Source organism: Argopecten irradians, chromosome 14 (assembly GCF_041381155.1).
Source record: "Argopecten irradians isolate NY chromosome 14, Ai_NY, whole genome shotgun sequence".
NCBI lineage: Eukaryota > Metazoa > Mollusca > Bivalvia > Pectinida > Pectinidae > Argopecten > Argopecten irradians.
Window position 1 is genome coordinate 36,570,760 of NC_091147.1, and position 22,110 is coordinate 36,592,869.

Consider the following 22,110-nt stretch of genomic DNA (forward strand, 5'->3'; position numbering starts at 1 on the left):
ATTACATTAAACCGTAAACATTTATTTTCCCTTTTGAAAAAAAAAAGATTATAGTAATCAACAACAAAAGACTTCTAACAATAATAGTACCGTGGTACTGTAAGGATTTGGTAGAGTGTATGTTGATAAATATTAGGAAACGGAAAATAAGACATTGAATTCAAGATATATAACAAAAATAATAGACTAGTTTAGACCATCCAAATCTCTAAACGTCACTATTTGTCCAATATTATGATTTATAAATTAAGAATGAAAGTACGGTATTTGTGATGTCATTGTTCCCATATAAGGCAGTCAGAGGTGTTTCTTTCTTTCAGTATTGAAACGTATATTAAAACAGGAGGAATGACTTAGAACTGATGGTCTGACAGACATATATAGACTGATCTGGGAATGATTCTTGACTGATATTCTGGCAGACGAATGGATGGACGAGTGGGGAATGATTTTGGACTGTTGGTCTGGCAGACGGATGCATCGACTGATCTGGGAATGACTTGGGACTGTTGGTCTGACAGAAGGATGAATGGACTGACTGGGGAATGATTTGTGACTGATGGTCTGATAGACGGATGAAAGGACTGGCTTGGGAATAATTTGTGCTTGATGGTCCGGCAGACGGATGGACGAATTGATTTGGAAATAATTTGTAATTGATAGTTTGATAGACTATGAATGGACTGATAGGGTAATGATTTGTGATTGATGGTCCGGCAGATGGATGAATGAACTGATTTGGGACTGTTGGTTTGACACACGGATAGATGAACTGATGAAATTGACTGGAAACAGGGGAATGGATAGACTTGTGAGTCTGACAGAGACCTGATAGACATATGGGAATTGACTGGGAACTTGTGGGGAATTATAGTCGGCCGCGGGATTGACTGATGATGATGGATTGTAGACTGACGGGAACTTTGGACTCGTGGGTCTGTTATCAATGAGAGACAGAACTGATGGACTTATAAGAAGATGGACAGATAGACTGTAGGACTGATAGATGAACTAGCGGGAAGACGGTATGGACTGATTCTATGTATATGAAGCATAATTTGTTTTATGTATTTTTCAATTTTATTCATTATTGGCAATATATTGGTCATATTCAAACACTATGGTTAGTATCGTCATATGCGCATGTCATTAGTATAATTATAACGTTAAACATTTTATCATTTTAACAGCGATGAGATGTCTATGTATACTTAAAGGGTTTTTTGACACAAAAAGTGATAAGTTGTCTATAGATTGGCCCCCCCCCCTTTAACTTCACCGAAATACCCCACTCCATGGGGTTGGCAAATACATACACTGAGATACCAGGCTAGACTTAGGGCCATCTGGGCAGCTGACCGATATGCAAAAATGTATTGCGATAACGAGGCTGCCAGCCAGCACACGTCACTGGTTCACCGACTGGCTCACCGCTGCTGATGAGACAGGCACGAATAGAGCTAAACACCTAAACTTACAATTATCTTATCCTGTGTTGCACATGAAATAATTACAGGCTCTCATTATAAATTCAGTGTGGTGTAATGTGCTGCTTATAGCTGCTATAACAATCACAGAAATAAAATAAGTTTTTTAAATACAAGTTCTTTCGCTTTCCAAAGGAAAAAAAAGTATTCAAAATACATGGTTGCATTACATAAGTGTCAAGTTTGAGAAAATCATCATTTGTGAGAATGGGGTTTTATATGGAGGAGTTAAATTACTTCAGGGTCAATTTAATTCATGTTTGAAAAGGTGACCTATTATCTATGACCTAATAATGGTATTTATTGTACATGTATATTATAATTACCCAGTCCTGTGTGTTAATAAAGATTATACATGGAATGTGTAACAACTTAAGGACAATTTATCATCACCATTGCTTGCTACTTAATTACTCATACCAATGCTACAGTACACATTATTAAATAGGTAATTGCATAATATCAGTAATACTATCTAGCTGTTTAGTCATATAAATACATTATATCAAGAAGATGATTGATGTAATGTATATAAATATTGCAACAAAAGTAACATTTCGTTAATAATAAATATAACAATAGGTAAAATTAATAACAATATAAACAATCTACAGAGATGTTTTTTTCTTGAAAACTATAGAATTGATATCATTTATCTCACGACAGCAGACCGTAGATTCCGATTCCGTAACCACCGGATCACAGAAACCACATTAACACCTGTTGAAAATAAAAGATATAACTAAATATGTATCCACAACATGAAATGGAAAAATTGACTTTTGGTAATTGAACCATGTAATTAGCTTTGTCTCACATTAGTAACCAATGTCATTATTATACATTCCTTTGTTGTTAAGAATATGATACTCATTTACTGAAGTCTTCAATTGTTTATCGACATAGTAATAAAGCGTATTACATATTGTTGTAATTGATGTTCATTAAAAAGATTTTATTGAAATACATGTATATTCATATGTAGGTATGTAAAATTAGTGTAGTAATTATATAAGTCGTAATTACGTCACTGATATCAATCATACAAATGCATTTAAGTTAATGCATTTATAATGTAATAAAAGGAGAAATTAATTGTTCTCAATGGATGATTTTAATGTAAAATATCAATTATGTAAGATATATTACAGATTATATTCTCTTATTAAAATTGAATTATCTAATGAATACCCATGGAGGCATACACATCTATATTTAATGCCAATAAATTAAAATAATTATAGGTGTATTACAACCCATGTTGTGTTTGTCAACCGATCCTCTTCATTACCTTCTTGGTTTTCTTGATCACCATCTGAAACATCTGGGGATGTTAACCCCCTCCTCCGTAGAAAGAGAATTATCCATGTTCATCAAAAGGTCCAACTGGTATGGAATAATGTCCGGAACAAAACTCAAAGCAGGGGTATCACTGTCATTGTTTTCCACTGCAGATATTAAAAAAATACTAGAAGACTTTGTAATTGTTCTCTATAAATATACAGTATCTACAGCAGACAGCAGAGTATGGTGAAACGGATGACTCGTTGGTACCACGTGACCGGCTTGCTCATTAAAGTTTTCTCAGCCGCAGCAATTTACCCTTACTGCCCTTAAAGTAGATAAACAGTTTTGCGGAGTGCTATGAAACGTGTGTCAGCCAACATTGATGGGGTTCAACTATCAGAAAATTTATAAAAAAGTTTTTGTGTCACAAACCCTTTAACTGTCAATATTTGGGTTATTTCTTTCTTTCTTATATCCGCTTTAGGTGAGTGGCATATCAAACTATTTAACTAGTTTGATAGATTTCATATTACATAGTCACGAGTGTAAGATTTTATTTATCACATAATCTTTGTTTATAGAAATATAAGTAGACCTTAAAATTTTGTCTCTGTATAAAGCAGTAGAAATCCGGCTCGGATTTGTCCCTTGATGAAGCTAATACGTTGATATGTTAAATATAAAAAAGGTTCTTGTAAAGAGACATTTGTCCGTGAATATATATATATATATATGAAACCAATTGTTTTGGCCTTTGATATATTTCATATCAATACAAAAAAATATTTAGAAAATACATTTGTTCGTGGTTGTCTTTGATGTAAATATATCAAAATATTGGTACATATTACATTCATGTTATAATCAAAGTAAAATTTTATAATCCTTTACATAGCCGTAGCTTATTTGGCATCTTTGGCTGCTATTGTCGGATGCCATTCATGATGATATGGTACATATTTAAACACTCATAATTCGAAACGGCAAAATGTTAAAAAAGTGTTATCACTGTTAACCAAATGTTTGAAAAGTTCATTGGATATAACATAACTTAAACGTCTGTATGAACAAAAATGTTGTCTCCCTTACTCTGAAACTACATTTTTAAGGCTAGGATATATATGGTAAAGTCGCTGTTTAAAATGATTTATTTCTAATGTATTTACTGAAAATTCAACGCGTCAATAAAACACTTCTTGATTACTTCATTTTGTGTCCATGCTGAATCCGGAATGTTGAAGAATAGGAGGCATGCAAAATGAATTATACATTCCTCGTCCTTGCATTCATTGAAATTATCCGACAGATGAGAAAAAAATATTGCTGGTAATGTATGTACGTCAGGAATAGCAAGAATATAAATTGTAGATTACACAAATGCAAATAGAACAACTTTAAAGAAGAGAAAGAAGATATGGAATTAACATTGATTCTACAATGGAGAAAGATTTAACTTGCAAAGGGAAACTAAACTTTATGAAACTAAAATTTTAATATCGATTTATTTGTGTAAGGTTTACGGTTCACCAGCAGCCAGAATCATTTTGGGTCAAACTTCACGATTGAAAATAGCTGTGGTTCATCTTTTACAGCTAAAAAGAAGAAAATGTGTTTTAAACCATCTTCTTTGTTGCACAGATTGTTCTTTGTTCTTTGTCTGTCCTGTTATTAATCCATTTTTTTACATTTCCACTTTTACTTGGATCATATACCAATGGAAGTGTTTGTATAGAAGAAATTATATTTTAATCTGTAATGAACCCTGATATCTCTAGCCTAAGTGTGTTATAAGATGTTATTTTGCTGATAAAATGGTTCATAGCTCATGTGTTGACAGACTGACTTAATGCAGCATTAAAATTATGGATTTGTTATGTCTAACTTGAATAGGAAATATGAATATCTTCTGTAACTAAATATATGTTTTATGTGTCTTCTTTTTTTGCAATAAAATATTGAAGAAGAAAAACATAGAACTTTATCTTATTTTTACACTGATTTACATTGAAAACAATATCTTCGTTGTTGATAATTCAAGGAATGAGAAAGCAAATGCAATGCCGGTAACTTAAATAATTGTATTTTATTTTATCCAATCATCGTATTAATGATATTCACGATGAATTGTGAGGATATTGTTGAATTGACATTGATAGCTACGTCAGCTCAGAGATAAAGGCAACCACAATATCTTGCAGAAATTTCCAGGAACGTCGGAAACATAAATCAGAAGATTGCCGGAAAAGTACGTGTGATACACGTAGCATAAATGTCTCTAGATTGGCCCAGATTTCGGTCACTTCTCATCGTTAGAACGTTTTTAAACTGTTTCGGCACTAACGCCCATCCTAGCAAATTTTGACAAAAGTATAATTTTATTATATATTAAAATGGACACTATTCTCCACCACGATATGACGTTTGTCTGATGTGTGTTGTTCGATATTTGTAACCTGGCTTTGTAGACTTTTTATTGAAAGTTGCTACCGATGAAAAATAAGCACCTGTATAATGAATGAACCTATACACAAAATCCATATTAACACAACCTATCCGAAATCAACCATTGGACGGCCTAATGTATTTAAGCATTGATGTCACTATTTTTTAATTTTATCGGGTATGAAAAAAAATTGTTTGCAAACTGTGTGAATCCGCGTAGCGGATTCTCACAAAAGTTTTCAAACAATTTTTCTTTTCATAACCCGATAAAATTAAAAAATAGTGACATCAATACTTATAATTAATTTTATACTCTATTTGATAAAATGCAGTATGTTTAAATGTAACATTACAGTGGTTTTTCAAGCGACTCCTTTTTCCGAATCAATACGCAACGTCAATGTCTCTATTGTGACGTCACGATAACGTCGGGGTTTCGCGCCATTCTCGGATTTTTTTTTCATAGTGGTATGCAAAAAAATATTGGCCAATCAGAAAGCCAGATTTGGTATGAAAACAAAGAAAAATTAATTATTGCTTATTACAAAGAAATAACAATGTTTATATTTCTTAAAGCCAAAATCGTCAAAACGGTTACAATACCTGTTATACATTGTGCATAATAAATATGATCCGGTGTTAATTTCTAAATGCATTATCATTTGATAAGAAAAGAAAATGTTTAACCATCATAAATATTTTTAATTGTTCAACTGCAGCAGAGTAGATCTTTAGATTCGTGCAAAACATTCACCAGTCCACACTACGCCATCCTCGATGGTCTAAGGAAGCTAAGTTTTATCATCGAATAAAGCCAATCAGTTGGTATGGAACCCTTTTTTAGCGAGCGTCTGATTTCCTGTAAGTAAACATGCATTTATATCTGAAAATTAGGTAATCCAAAGGCGAACAAAGGGAGATGTCGGTCTTTATCGTCCATGGAGTGACTATAAGAATGGATTTGGCGATCTCCAAGGAGACTTCTGGCTCGGTAAGAGGCGACAATTGTATTGTGTAGATAATTTATAGTTTTTAAACTCTTTTTATTTGAATATCAGAGCAGATATACTAGAAACATGCTTTTTTTTACAGGTTATATTATGAGTATCTCGGACAGGGAACAAAACAAGAGCGAAAGTGCAGAACTGCGCCGGTGTAAAAATGGCTTGAATATTGTACTTTGTATTATACTTTCACAATTGTATGCCTCTCTCTTATTTTAATCAAGTTAAACAATGTATATGGAAAACGTGTTTCATTTCAGTTTCATATTTTATTAGATCAAAAGATTCAATTTGGATCGGGCTGCAGGCAAAGCCCATACACGCCCTCTCCCGATGATTACATGCATGCATATAGAAGTATGTTTAAGCATATTTGGGCATTTGCACTGTGCTGTATCTATAAAATAACGTTTATCACTTATTTGTTTAGAATTGACACAAATCTTACATATTGCTGAATGACCTGCATATCTTAGTGAGGTACCATATACTAGATAATATCGGCATGCATTGATCAGTATTCAATATTTGTTTTAGCAAACAGTTTAGATTTTATTTTAGTTAAACTGAATTTTGACTCTTAATGTTGTTCCATCGCCAACAAAGCATAGACGATACTCATCATTTCAGCAATAATTGGTGTTTACTTATGTAAATCTATGTCTTATTAACACACGATGGTATATTTGGTTTTAGTCGATGCCACATCAGTTCTTCATTCCATATAGGGCATAGTGCCATGGACTTTTTTCGGGGCGCACTAATATGTTTATCTTGAAGTAAAATAAGGAGCTCAAGCTCTTCCAGGGTGGTAACTATGCCGGTAACTCGTTTAACGGACATAAAACACTTATTTTTCTGGTTCTTTTTGATAGAGAAAAAAATGCATTTGTTACCGGTTGAGCATCTTTAACTTTAGAAACCCTCATTAAAACGTTATATAGTTAGGGGTAACATTACCACTACTGTAACAGTTGTTGTTTCGGTTAGGGACCAAACTTTAAATGGTTGTCCTCACTTTTACAGGTAACGATAACCTTCACCTCCTAACCCATACCTCTAAGATCCTGCGTGTGGAACTTGAAGCTTTGACTAGGGAAAGAGGGTATGCAGAGTACTCCAATTTCCAGGTTGCCGATGAATCTCAAAATTACAAACTGTTTGTGAATGGCTTTTCCGGAAGTATAACATGCAAATTTATTTTTGCAATTTGCACAACACATCAGGCGAATGCATTTCAAGAAAGTAAATATTGAAAAAAATATACATTTAGAATTTTTGTCCTATTATCTGTTGCTTGGTGCTGTAAACAAAATGTCATTAAGGAAGAACTACATAATTCAGTTGTAGAAGTGAAGTGTTAAACATGTACAGGTGACGAAGTTTTGAGCAAGGAGTCCCGTATCACATGGTAGACGGTAAATGTTCAATGAGTTCACAAGGCATGCCCAACTGTGATTGAGTCCTAGCGGGCAAGGTTTTGGTTTTTTATTTTTCAGATGATGCCTTGGCGGACGGTAACAACCGTCCGTTCAACGCTCCAATTCACTTTGAAATAAGACCAAATTCGACGAAAATATCGAGTGTCCGCTCGTTTAATCGACGTACCTTAACTAAGAATCCTCTTTTTGTAATGTATGCCTGGTTTTTGTCGCAAAGTTACGAGTACTTTACAAATCCATAATACTAAATACAAGTTATAATAATGACCCAAATATATGTATATAGCTTATTCAAAGATGCACATATCAAAATACAAGACTATATTCGACATTAACTTCTCAAAATACACATGGCAAATTACAATTACAATGTTAGTCATGACTGACAAGCACGTTCTAACGAATGTTTACGATGATATTTATCAGGTATAAGGCTACAAAAAGAGAAAAATAAGAAAAAAAAATGATAGATATAGACTTACCAAAGTCTGTCATCTGTGCTTGTATGTCGGTATGAAGCTGTTATCATATTATAGCCGTAAATCACCCTTAAACGAATTCACGTGTCCTCCATGAACTCGGACTCAACTCGGTCACACACCTTAGTTCGGCGGCCCATACAGAACATAGACAAGACGGTACGACCACACATAAACGAATTTAATATACATCTACTTTATTTACGCTTTAAAAAAGTTACTTGGTTAAATTGACTAGCTCCCTACTTTTTACCAAAATACTCGCTCAGCTGTGTTAAGATTATTTGGAGATATTAGTGTAGAATGACTGATAGTTACAGCCTATTTTATTTTACTATTTTTTTAGCATTATTTTTTTTCATTTGTTTTATTCAAAACACATATAAATAACATAAGGTTCCTCTCACAGAAGGACTTGCACACACATTTCTATATTTAAAAAGATTATTCTAATCTTGAACACAAACTTTCACTGCTTTCACATTATTTACAGGTATATTCATCATTTATTATATCATTACCTCATTGATATTTGTAATTGCGGATAATTCATTTACATTGTGTATAACAGGTAGTTAATATTTCCATCAAATATGTCAAGTTGTGGGGAGACAAGTCTAACATAAAACATAGGTAGAAGAGAGACTTTCATAAGATTTAACCTGAATCCATAAGTAGTTTTAAGGATTAAATAGGTGAGTATCCAGTATGAATAACACAACAGTATTAAAATTGATATTAATAACAAGGGGACCAAACTCTCACACATCAGTACTTTATTGATAAAATAGTAATTATAAATACATCTAGTTTTTGTAATAAATTTCGGTATTTTGAAACTACTTTTGTTCCCAATTTGAATGATTTTATGTATAAGGGCAGATTATATTTAAGTTATTCTTTTAAAATTTGAAGTGCTGATGTAGCAGTTGATTTTTTGGTATTTTTTATATTCCTGATCTTCCATATAACCCATTTAGCTGTAATTATGACAATGTAATATATTGCATTTTCAATAAATAATTAGTGCAGTCAGCGAGCATAATTTTCTCATCATCAATATTCCATGTCATTTTTACAGTGTCAAAACTATCATTATTGTAAAGATTGGCATGTATTATGTCTAACAAGATATGGAATTAAAGATGATTCTGCGATGGAGGAAGATTTAACTTGTAGAGGGAGGGAACTCTAAGTCTTTGTGAAACAAAATTGTAATATTGATTTGTTTGTTGTTGTTAACGGCTCACTGGCATGCAAAATCATGTGGGGCTAAATTTTAACATTAAAAAGCAACTATAGTTCATCTTTAAAAGCATACTTAAGATAAAAAAGTAAAGAGCGATTTAAAAACATCTTTAGTATTGAACATATTTTCTTTGTCAGTGATGAATTGTTGGGAAACAGCGTGTGAACCAATTATTAGACTTCACCTATCCACCGCTGATAATATCAGATAAACACTTTAAATTTGTTCTTTTATTTATTCATTTTTTTTTTACATTTTCAGTTTAACTTGGATCAGACATCAATTATTGGATAGTTTTTATTGAAAAAACACCTTAATTTGTAATGGTGTCCGACGTATATTGATTGTAAAGCAATTATACATGACTAATATGATGGAATGTACATGTAGATACATATCAAAATATATAAACATTTAATCCTGTATGTTGTTACCATATCAGAAAGATCGGAACACACATGTCATGTTGAAGTGTAACACCAAAAGAATTATCTTCTTCATGAGGAAATCCAGAAATGTTTGAGAAAGGAAAACCAATTTCAGTAATCTAAATTAATTCTAATCAGTAACTTGAATGCACATTGGTAACGTAACTGAGCACTCAGAAAAATGCAATAACTTTCAAAAAATCTTCGCGACCATATTTCCGACTATTTCCGGAAATTTCTCCGAAAGGTTGCGATTGAAATATTATGATCTATATCAATTATTCTATATTCTATATTATGTTATTGCTATGGTTTATGTTAGAATAAATCTTCCAGCACTATTGAACGAAAATTTATAATAAATTGATATAAAATAACCAACAGAGGTCCAGAGAGCCTATATCGATCACCTGGTTTGATATGCCAATATATATACATTGTCAATACAGGTTCAGTGTTTATTTCCCTCACTAACCTGTAGGACTTACCCTTTATGCCCCAAAGGCGTCTGAACAAATATTACAAACCCTTTTCCACTTCCCCATTTATAACATTATGACTAATGTCAATTAAAACGAGATACCACAGTTCATCCCCTTTCAGCCCCGTTCTTCCTTAAGAGCCGAGATTGCAAACTTTGTAATAAGTAGAGACGGAATAGATCGACACGGATATCGCCTAAACGCCATTACAATCGTCCTTTAAATAATTTATGTTTATTGATTAAACCTGAACAAAATTACTTTATTTAACTTTTAATCGATATAGAGACGTAATGTTCCGGAAATCTCCATTAAAACATGCGATCAGAGAAAACATTTATTTTCTTTAAAGAATAATCAATAATATAATATCCGCTTGTATTAATAACATGTTAGTTATGGGTCTATATGTTTTACAATAATTGCTAAACATTTGCTGAAAGTTAATACTACTACCACACAAAATATTAATAACTAGTAATGGTAGGAAAGAATCCTAGTGTTTTCAAAGCGTCCCCTTGTAAGCACTCATGGAAAGGCTTATGGTATAAGCTATTTGAATAAATGATACAACAGCTGCTTAATGTACATTTTGATCATCCCTTCGATTTTCTCTAGTAAATTCAATTGTGTTTTTTGAGAAGGAATCCACATTATAAGAGGAGCGATATTTATTTGTTTCCGTAACAGATATTCCGTTTTTGGTCAGCTGATTATATTGGAATTTGGTCTATCACTTGAACCCTTGCAAATAAAGAGCAATAGGCACTGCGCTTCTGCCGGATGAAGATTACGTTCGTCGGATCATAAAAGCGTTTGAACCGCTTGTTTATATACTTCAAAGCATTGCATTCACGCGGATGGGAATTTTTACAGTGGGTAAAAAATGGTGGCCGCAAACTGAAGCTGTCAGTGTGTAGGATTGACTTTAAACGTTCTCTCAGAATCATAAACTTCACGAAACTATTTGTGACGATGTAATTCAATTTAACGTTATCAAATCTATTTTTCTTGTTTTAGATTTAACTTCATCTGACATTATATTGTATAATTGCACAAATATGTGTTGCATTATTTTATTGAATTGTTATCACTTAATAAACACATTTACATACTATTCTATTTATACTTATTATGTATACATATGTTAATGAATAAAGAATGTTGTAATAGTTACTCTAACATTGTTACATATTTAACTAATAATCGATTTATTTAAGGATTAACTTAAATAGATTTTTTATGTTATGGAGATATAACACAAAAAATCTGAGTGTACTCTAAAGAAACCGCGAATCGGTTTATGATGAGAGTACACTCAGATTTTTGTCTATGAAATCATTACGCCGCCATGTCGGCCAATCAGAAGCAACTTTACAAACGGCTACTCCATTTTTTCCTTTATGAGCTGATAAAGTAAATTTTTAAGCCAATGATAATGCTCGTAACAAGCAAAATTGAATTATAATTACATATTAAATATTAATCAATGTATTTAATGAACTGTGATATACCCGTATAATCCTGTATAATGTTCCACCGCTGATAAATGCCATTTTTTGCTACCAGAGAGCAACCAACTAAATAGTTTTACATAGACCACAGAGGTAAACTTTGTTAAAGTTTTGTACTGTATTATTAAAACAAAGGAAAATTAGTTAGATATTGTGTTCTATAATTAAAGTCTAGGTTCTCATATAACACTAGTTAGAAAAAAAGTTTGGGTTCTTCTGTTCAAACTCCAACCAGGGCAGCTTTATTGAAATCAGGCGCATTTTGCACTAAAATATCCTGACATCTAATATGTCTATCTATTCATTATCAAATTTGATATTTTGAACCTAAATCTCGACATGAATTTCCAAATTACCTGTCAGAAAACATTTTTACTTTTGAAATTCATTATTAGCCAGCCAATCAGCGGCCGGGTTAAAATTCTATCCTAGACTCAATTTTTTATACACAGGGGCCATTTCGAAGGTCTTTTTTATTTAGCTGGTTGTTCCCTATAGCAGAAATTAAAATTCCAATACTCAACTATGATGTAAAGTGTATTTCGGCTGTATGTCAAAATTGTAATATAAACTTAACCGGTCAAGTTGTTTTTCCAGGACAGGGCCTCACCTTCGGACAGTCACCCGCGGAGTAACATGAAATGTTGAACTTACACACTGTGTTGATTGCTTGCAAATTACGTATTAAATATTGAAATAGTATTAAGGTTGTTTAAGTTAATTATTGGTTACATCATTAACTTTTTTGAATATAATGAAAAATTAGGAAAAGTCCCCAGCCAAGGGGAGATAATGCATTACATAATCAGGTACCCCTATATTATAGAAAATGTCAAGATTTTGGAAGAAAACCAGATATACCAAACCTTTTTACATATTCAAATTTACCATGAACATGGTTCCAGAGCCTTTCTGTTTAAAAAAAAACAAATTAAACAAAGATCAAACCTGTAAAGAGCACAAAAGATGCATGTCTTTGTCCATGACTGGAATCTATGCAACCAACACATATTTCCGGAAAACTTGAATGACCCTGAAACACCATTAATATGTTTCTTTAACAGAAAAAATATTCACAAAATGGTATTTTTCATCATTATAACATAAAATACATACTTTTAATAAACTAATATCCCTAATATTACAATTAATCAATACAAATTAGTTAAATTAGCTTACCTGAGATGAACATTATGTAATACAATGAAAGAGTCCCCCACCAGCTCCCCCCAACCCCCCAACCCCCTTCAACCAATTATACCTGGCAGGTATAAATACAACACCCCAAACTAGACATTATGTAATATAATGTAATTGTCTCCCCTTAATGTTACCATTTTCAAATGTATAAGCTATAACGTATGTTTTATACCTTTATGGCTTTCGGCACTCCAATATGGCAGAGACGACTAAACCCCCAATTTCTTGATTTGACCGCTAATTCCTGGTTCATGCATACAGTTCCGTGAACTAAATTCTGACAACTGAGGAGACCATGCACCGTGCACCCATGTGATCGTACCCATCTGATGTTAAACGCACATGTCACACGTTTACAGCCGTGCTAATTACCTGAATCTACGTTATATGTACCATTAACTTACTGGCCAATTCTAAATAGACTGCATGCATAGTCACAGTGACACGTATTATTCTTAAAATTTGGCGACTAACCTTTGTATTGATTGAAAATGAATTTTGAATACTGAAGAGATTATCTTTAGAAATTGAATTATCAGGACTAATCTGAATATAATTTTATGATGTTGAGATATAATATACAAATGTTGAGTGTGATCTTAACATATTTAGAGTACACATAGATTTGTGTGTTATTTAAGCATCAAACTATCTTCCTATGGCATCTATGGTCTATATAGATACCAGAGCTTTGCAGACAATCGTCATAATGCTCGCTAGCTATATGATTGTCTACAAAGCTCTGGCACATATATAGACCATAGATGCCATAGGAAGATAGTTTAATGCTTAAATAACACACAAATCTATGTGTACTCTAAATATGTTAAGATCACACTCAACATTTGTATATTATATCTCAACATCATAAGAAAATAGTTCAATGCTTATATTTACATTATCAACTCATCTTCGGGATTCTGCATTAACATTGTTTAAGTTACACCAGGAAAACCGTTTATTAACGACTATTTCATCCATAAGATGGAACAGCCATTATGACGGTGATTATTTGACGTTACCACGTCAACATTAGTGACGTCATAATTGTCACGTTTTGGGTGTCAGTTATGCCGTCATATACTTACTTCACTTTGCTTTGGTTAGTTTATATAGTAGAAGAGACAAGGAAATGTAAATATATCCCCATAACATAAAAATATTCATGAACAAGTTAATCCTCAAGCATTTTTAGAGAATACGTGAAGCGGGTTCACGCTGCGGGTACAGGTTTGTGCTGATAGTTATAAGTCAGATAGAATTAGACAACTGTTCTGAGAAGTTAGTCCTCAAGATGAAAGCCATTCTGAGTTGTTTTTTTTTTGTTGCTTTTTTTTTAAACACAAATTTTTCATTTTGATTATTTCTTTTTCTTTTTTTTTTCTTTTTTTTTCTTTTATTTTTTTTTTTTTTGTAAAAAAAAAACATAAGAAGTCAGCATAATATCAAGTGTGTATAATGTGAAACATGTGGGCTTACAGAATTAAAGGTCAATTGAAAAAAAAATCCGTTTACTATCTCACTTACACACGTAAAACATTTTTCAATGAGTACCATTAATTTGCACATTATAGTTCTATACAATTGTGGTACGTAGGTACTGATTGTTTCGTCATATAAGTATTCGTGCAACGTCATATTTTTACTTACAAAGTTACGACGTCACAATTGATACCTTCTTGTAAGGGAGATCACTCCGTCATATGCAAAGAAGGACTACGTATAATAAAAAAACATGTATTTGATGTATACATTCGCCGAGTTATACATGAAACGTAATGACATGATTAAACAGTGAGAGTATTATTCTAAACCTCGAATACTTGCTATTTAAAACATGGAATTAAACACATATAACTTAGTTAACCACCACTTACTATATCTGTCTATAATTTGCCGAAACAAAGTTCCTAAACTAAAAAAATAAAATAAAAACAATCACGAAGTATCATCGACAAAGCAAATTGACTACTACGTAATTTTTTTTATTTTTTTATTTTGCACGTGAATTATGTTGATCCTGATATGCCAATCTATCGCAGATGCAAACGGTGTATACACCATATAATGCTTCTTAGACCACTAAAGCTTATTACAGAAGATCGCTGGGAATGGGCGTCTGTTGTGTATACATTATACGCAACAGACCACATTTCTTCTGGTTTTTTATAAAGGCTATGCAAGAACTGAATCCATTCATTGACTATTACAATGTCTTCCTCTATTTTATATACACTTCTCTATCTGTAATTTTAAACGAGGGGAATGGCAGCTCGTTTTCCGGGTTTTCTTTTCTTAGTTGATGCATTTGACGAGTCGTTTGGTTTTATCATTTGCTACTTCGGTGGAACCGAGGTGTTGTTCTGTTGCGCCATTTTCTGCATCAAACAGCAATGACCAAGGCAGCAATAGCGATGCTCAGACCTAGTGTTGCTATTACAGTGGTCCCGTACTTCAGAGCTTTGTCCAATGCTGTGAAATTAGAAAGAAAATATGTAGATTGTACACTTATGTATACATTATCACGCTGGTGTTGTTTAATATTGCATTTTTCATCGATTTTATATAAATTTAAATTCCGACAGTAATGAATTATTGCTATGATATAACAGTACAAACACAGGTGTAAAAATTCCCAAGGGCTTGCTCCGAGGAAATATTACGTCTGAGAGTAAATAAGGCATATCGCGCTGTCACCGAGAACATGAATTATTTGATATACCGAAAATCCGCGACACGCTATAATTTGAAGGAGTACTTCAATTTGTGACGGGTAATCATTGCTATGTTACGTGTATAAGCTTCGTCTGTTATTTTTGTACGATAGGAAGAGAATGTTACTTAGTATGAAAGACGAGCAATTACCACAAGGGTCATGTCTCAGGTAAATACGATACTTTCTTTCATAACTACATGTGTAATACTGGCTGGTCTCGGGCGATACACTCATGTCGCCTGGCTACACTAAAACCTCGTGACGTGATGACGTAAAAAAAAGTCTTTTCTCGGTACATTTTAATATTTGTCCAGAAAATAGGCTGGGTTAACTTTAGAAAATACAGTCGCGGTTTTTTCGAATTTATTTCAAAATGGCAGAATATCGTAGTATTGAAATTGCAATAGAACGTCGAAGAAAAGGAGTAAAAGACTCTTTCATATGTAGATATAAAGGATAGGGAAATTTTAGGTAAGTCCCGGGTTTTCAACATTTTGTTACCCCCCTCATTCATATCCACATGTTTAATCACGCCGATGTATACAACTTTTTTTTGTAACGGAGATGTCATTACGGATCATTACATAGAATCCACATAATCCCACGTACAACATTTTGAAATAACCAAGATCTTTACACCGATTTGTACTTCTAAACTTAACGTTATATTCTGCATAACATGTCACTGATCAGAATATGTGACAATTGAAGATTATTGAAGTTCAAAGTGTCGTTTTATCAAGCGGAATGAACCAGAAACAAAGACACCATATAACTCTTATAAATAAAGAATGATTAATATGTATAAGTTTAGAAATAGAGAATATAATAATTTTACAACGTTAACATTCTACCCCCATTGAATATAAAATTTAACATAAAATATTAAGATATTTTAGATTAACTCTCGAATTAAAGAAACTAATGTTTAAAATGAATCGTTTTGCCGACACATTAGGAAAACAACACAAACGATATGGGAGAGGTGTCTAAATATCAAGTTAATAGAATTAAGGACTATAGTTCAATGATTATGTACTATAATCAAACAGAATTATTTCCCAGTCTAAATAAGGGTTCGAATCTTAACGCAAAAGTTCCGATCAATGTTTTCCTAAGGTATAAGTTTCATGTGTACATGCGATTTGTGTGTACCAGGTCTACTTAAGAAGGCAATCACGTTGACAGTATTTATCGAAATGTTTCTAAACGTGTTTCGTTTATAGTGTTACATATGTATATTTATATGTCAATTATATCGAAGTAAAAAGGTAAGGAACAATATGATTTAAATCTTGATCCCAACACTGCTTTTGGGAAATCGACTTTCTGTTTCACCGCGTTTTTATATGAAGAATTATACTGGTATGGAACTGTCAGATAAAATATAATGTTGGAAGAGTTGTCATCTCTATAATTATCCATTATATGTTAATAAATTAGTCAAAATAAAATAATATACATGTAAAAGGAAATGTTCAATTATAGCACGGAATACGGAAACATTACTGTTTAATTTTATATTATTTTAATTTGTTTTAATCAAACTTTCATTTAGATATATATATAAAGATAACAGCAGTTTCAACATTATGTATAAACTATTTTTTGTTCGTATAGTGCGCACCCGCGTAAAGTGCGCAGGTACGTTTTTTAGTTTTATTTTGGACGACACTACCTTATTCCATGAACAGCAAAAGTGAAAAGTAATAGATTTTAACATCATGCGTAATCTGGCCGAATGAGTCGCTCAGTTTGGTGTCGTATAAGAAAGTTTTACTGTAGTAATAACAATATGTATAATAAGTCCTGATTTTTTGTTGTATATAGATATGCAAACCATAGTCGACTTATAATATTAGCTGATAGGAACTGACTTATTGGCATTATTTTCGGCAATCAGCTAATATTATAAGTCGACTATAGTATGCATATCTATATACAACAAAAAATCAGGACTTATTATACATATTGTTATTACTACAGTAAAACTTTCTTATACGACACCAAACTGAGCGACTCATTCGGCCAGATTACGCATGATGTTAAAATCTATTACTTTTCACTTTTGCTGTTCAGGGAATAAGGTAGTGTCGTATTTGACAGGATGTCGAAAAGTCAGGTGTCGGATAAGACAGGTTTCATTGTAGTATATAAATGAACGACTACACGTGACATGAATTGATCCAAGAAATTGTCTTTATTTTCAGTCATCTGCCTCAACGCATGATACATGTTAGTTGTCATAAAACCTTTATCATATTTTTATCTACATAAAGTTCCCAGATTTCATTTCATAGAGATTACCAATTTTATATCAAATGTTATCCAATTACATTTCATCTAGGAGTACACTTAGTTAGTATATTAGTTAAAGTGGTTTTAACTATCTCATACTTGACACTTTACTCATCACATGTTTTAGAATACTAGTTTTGTTAATCGCAGCACATCAAGGTCCATCAATTATTATTTTAACTATCTCATACTTTACACTTTACTCATTACATGTTTTAGAATACTAGTTTTAGTAATCGCAGCACATCAAGGTCATCAATTATTATTTTAACTATCTCATACTTTACACTTTACTCATCACATGTTTTAGAATACTAGTTTTAGTAATCGCAGCACATCAAGGTCTATCAATTATTATTTTAACTATCTCATACTTTACACTTTACTCATTACATGTTTTAGAATACTAGTTTTAATAATCGCAGCACATCAAGGTCTATCAATTATTATTTTAACTATCCCATACTTTACACTTTACTCATTATATGTTTTAGAATACTAGTTTTAATAATCGCAGCACATCAAGGTCCATCAATTATTATTTTAACTATCTCATTATCAACACTTTACTCATTACATGTTTTAGAATACTAGTTTTAATAATCGCAGCACATCAAGGTCTATCAATTATTATTTTAACTATCTCATACTTTACACTTTACTCATCACATGTTTTAGAATACTAGTCTTAGTAATCGCAGCACATCAAGGTCAAACAATTATTATTTTAACTATCTCATACTTTACACTTTACTCATCACATGTTTTAGAATACTAGTTTTGATAATCGCAGCACATCAAGGTCTATCAATTATTATTTTAACTATCTCATACTTTACACTTTACTCATTACATGTTTTAGAATACTAGTTTTAGTAATCGCAGCACATCAAGGTCCATCAATTATTATTTTAACTATCTCATACTTTACACTTTACTCATCACATGTTTTAGAATACTAGTTTTAGTAATCGCAGCACATCAAGGTCTATCAATTATTATTTTAACTATCTCATACTTTACTCATCACATGTTTTAGAATACTAGTTTTAATAATCGCAGCACATCAAGGTCTATCAATTATTATTTTAACTATCTCATACTTTACACTTTACTCATCACATGTTTTAGAATACTAGTTTTAATAATCGCAGCACATCAAGGTCTATCAATTATTATTTTAACTATCTCATACTTTACACTTTACTCATCACATGTTTTAGAATACTAGTTTTAATAATCGCAGCACATCAAGGTCTATCAATTATTATTTTAACTATCTCATACTTTACACTTTACTCATCACATGTTTTAGAATACTAGTTTTAATAATCGCAGCACATCAAGGTCTATCAATTATTATTTTAACTATCTCATACTTTACACTTTACTCATCACATGTTTTAGAATACTAGTTTTAATACACGGGTCGATAACAATCGTTAAAAATGTTAATGACGTATTACATGAGTGACGTTTGATGGAGATATCACGTGCAAAACCCAAGCCACGTACAACGGAAAAACTCTCAACAAAGTCACCTTCGCCCTAGGCTGTGAGACGACAACTGATAGGAACTGACTTATTGACATTATTTTCGGCAATCGGCATTTGATGGATTTAACTCATTAGCAATTTCAATACAAGTGAATATGACTGAAAGAACGATAAAATATATAAAAACAAATATCAAATAAAAAAAACACCTTTTTTATCAAAACTCATTGATAAGATTTCTTTGTATGATTTCTAACATTAAAAGACATTCTTCACTAACCGTTGTCGTCTCACAGCCTAGGGCGAAGGTGACTTTGTTGAGAGTTTTTCCGTTGTACGTGGCTTGGGTTTTGCACGTGATATCTCCATCAAACGTCACTCATGTAATACGTCATTAACATTTTTAACGATGTCAAGAAAATGTATGTCTCATTACATTTGTTGAATTTAATTCCAATGTAAATTTGTATAGATAGTATATTCCAAGCTCAAATATCTAAAAGAAAATTATAGAACCCTATTATTTGAGTATTATTTTTTTTAAATCTTGACATGAGCTTTCCCTTTAGTATGAGAGTTTGAGGGTATACTTAGCAGAATTTTTGTGGCTGGTGTCAATTTCTAGTTTCCCTACATTTTTAACGATTGTTATCGACCCGTGTATGTAAACATCTGTAAAAAGTACGAAATAACTAACTTACACATCCGTTCATTAATTAATATACCTACCCGTGTATCTCACCCACTGTACAAGGTTGGATAAATCACACGTACAGGCCCACTGATTACCCGTTATGAGAGACCAGCGAGTCCAGGGCGTCCGTAGCAAGTTCAAAGCGGTAACAGCTGTCTTCCCATCGAACGCACCGCTTGAAATTGAAGTTAACCCACAATTATCAAGTGCGATTTTCGTCATGGCGGATCCAGCGTTCTCCAGAAACCCATTGGGAAAGGTTTGCTCCGTGATAGTTGTACCCGGCATGACGATCGAACTCATAGATAACCCACTAAAGGTCGTAGGTGCAAATGACGCAATTGATCAACCGGGAGTTAGAAAGTTAGAAAGTCTACCTGCCCCGATAATCCGGCAAAGTCTGAAGACGATAAACCGTCGGAGATTATGCAATCAGTCAGACTCAGTTCGGTAATCAATTAAAGGGAACCGGCGAATGGCTTCGATGCAATCACCAAAACCTTACTCCCCAAACACGTAGTTTTCTGTTGGTTAGTCCGTCAGTCCAGAAACGCATCCGCCGGAATGCAACCGCTTGGCTGTGCGTTGGCAGCCGGAAGCACCATTAGGTGACAAAAGTACCGAATACTAACCCGGTCAACCACATGGTTTTTCGCTAAAACTGGTCGGTGCCTCCTGTCAAGTTTCGGGGATTTTGTGAAAATAATTATATTTAATAAACCAAGGAGATCGATTCCATGGGCAAGACACGGTCTATGCTATGTGAGCAACTGTAAGGGAAAGCAACACAATTTGTACTTGGCAAATACGCGTTGTTAAAGTCCCATTTGTCGACTTTAAAATGGAAAATACGCCGTTAATAAATTAATGGAAAAACAAATATACGCTATAGGCTATGTATTATGACTATTGAAATGTCGGCCATACTCGGCGAAGTGATTTGGGATTAAGGTGGTTTCTATAGGTCTATTTTACATATCTATTTACTGTCGTGACCATCAAGGCTGACATAAACCACATGGCTAATACAGGTTCTGTTTAGTTAGGGTTTAAATAAGCCAATATACTTATGACTATAAATAGTTTACTATAGTCTACAGGACTTTTTCTATCAGACAACCTTAGATTTTTACAACAATTCTTCCGTCTATCTATAAATTTTATGATAACTTTATGTAATGAAAATAAATAATTATTCAAATTCAAAATTGTTATCGTTATTTTCTCTTCCTTTCACAAGAACATATGAAAACTATCTATCTGTTTTGTTGCCGTCATGCTTTTTGTCTTGTTGGTTTGATATCGCATGAACGAAGAGAGTGATCAGTCGTATTTTTATTTTTATTCTTTGTTTGAACACACAAATATCAACGGTAACATTTTATACTGTTCGACTTTGAATAAGAGTGAACGTTGAAGACTATATAAAATCGGGAAATTGAAACTTAATTCAAAGTTTTTACAATATTATATAAATAATAATCAAATAATGATTTTGTGATCGGGAAATATTTTCAGTTACTCAATGAGACAAAGATTTTCTTGTAATCTTGTTGAAATATTTATATGAATGCGGACATTAATAAGCAGTTTGTGACGGAGATTTTTTTTCCCATATTTCTTGCCACATCTCCGTCCCATTTTATTGTTGTATATTATGAAGATAACTTACAGGCGTAATACCATTTTCTTTCCTATTGATGTATATGCAGTCATTAAGATCCCGGTAATATTGAAATTTGATTAAGTAGATCAACTTTAAGATTGAATAGCTTGAATAAGGGATCCAAAGATTAGTAGTACTGTGTATTTAGAAAAGTGCTATTACTTATAAATGAATGATCCGTCGACATATCTCACAATCTCCACCTCAGTATTTTCAACCTTAAAA

At 32.7% G+C, this 22,110-nt stretch overlaps 1 pseudogene; it reads right to left on the reverse strand.

Moving 5' to 3' along the window:
- Positions 1-15,350: 15,350 nt before the first annotated feature.
- LOC138307181 (uncharacterized) lies at positions 15,351-21,239 on the reverse strand (annotated as a pseudogene).
- Between the last annotated feature and the right edge of the window lie 871 nt (positions 21,240-22,110).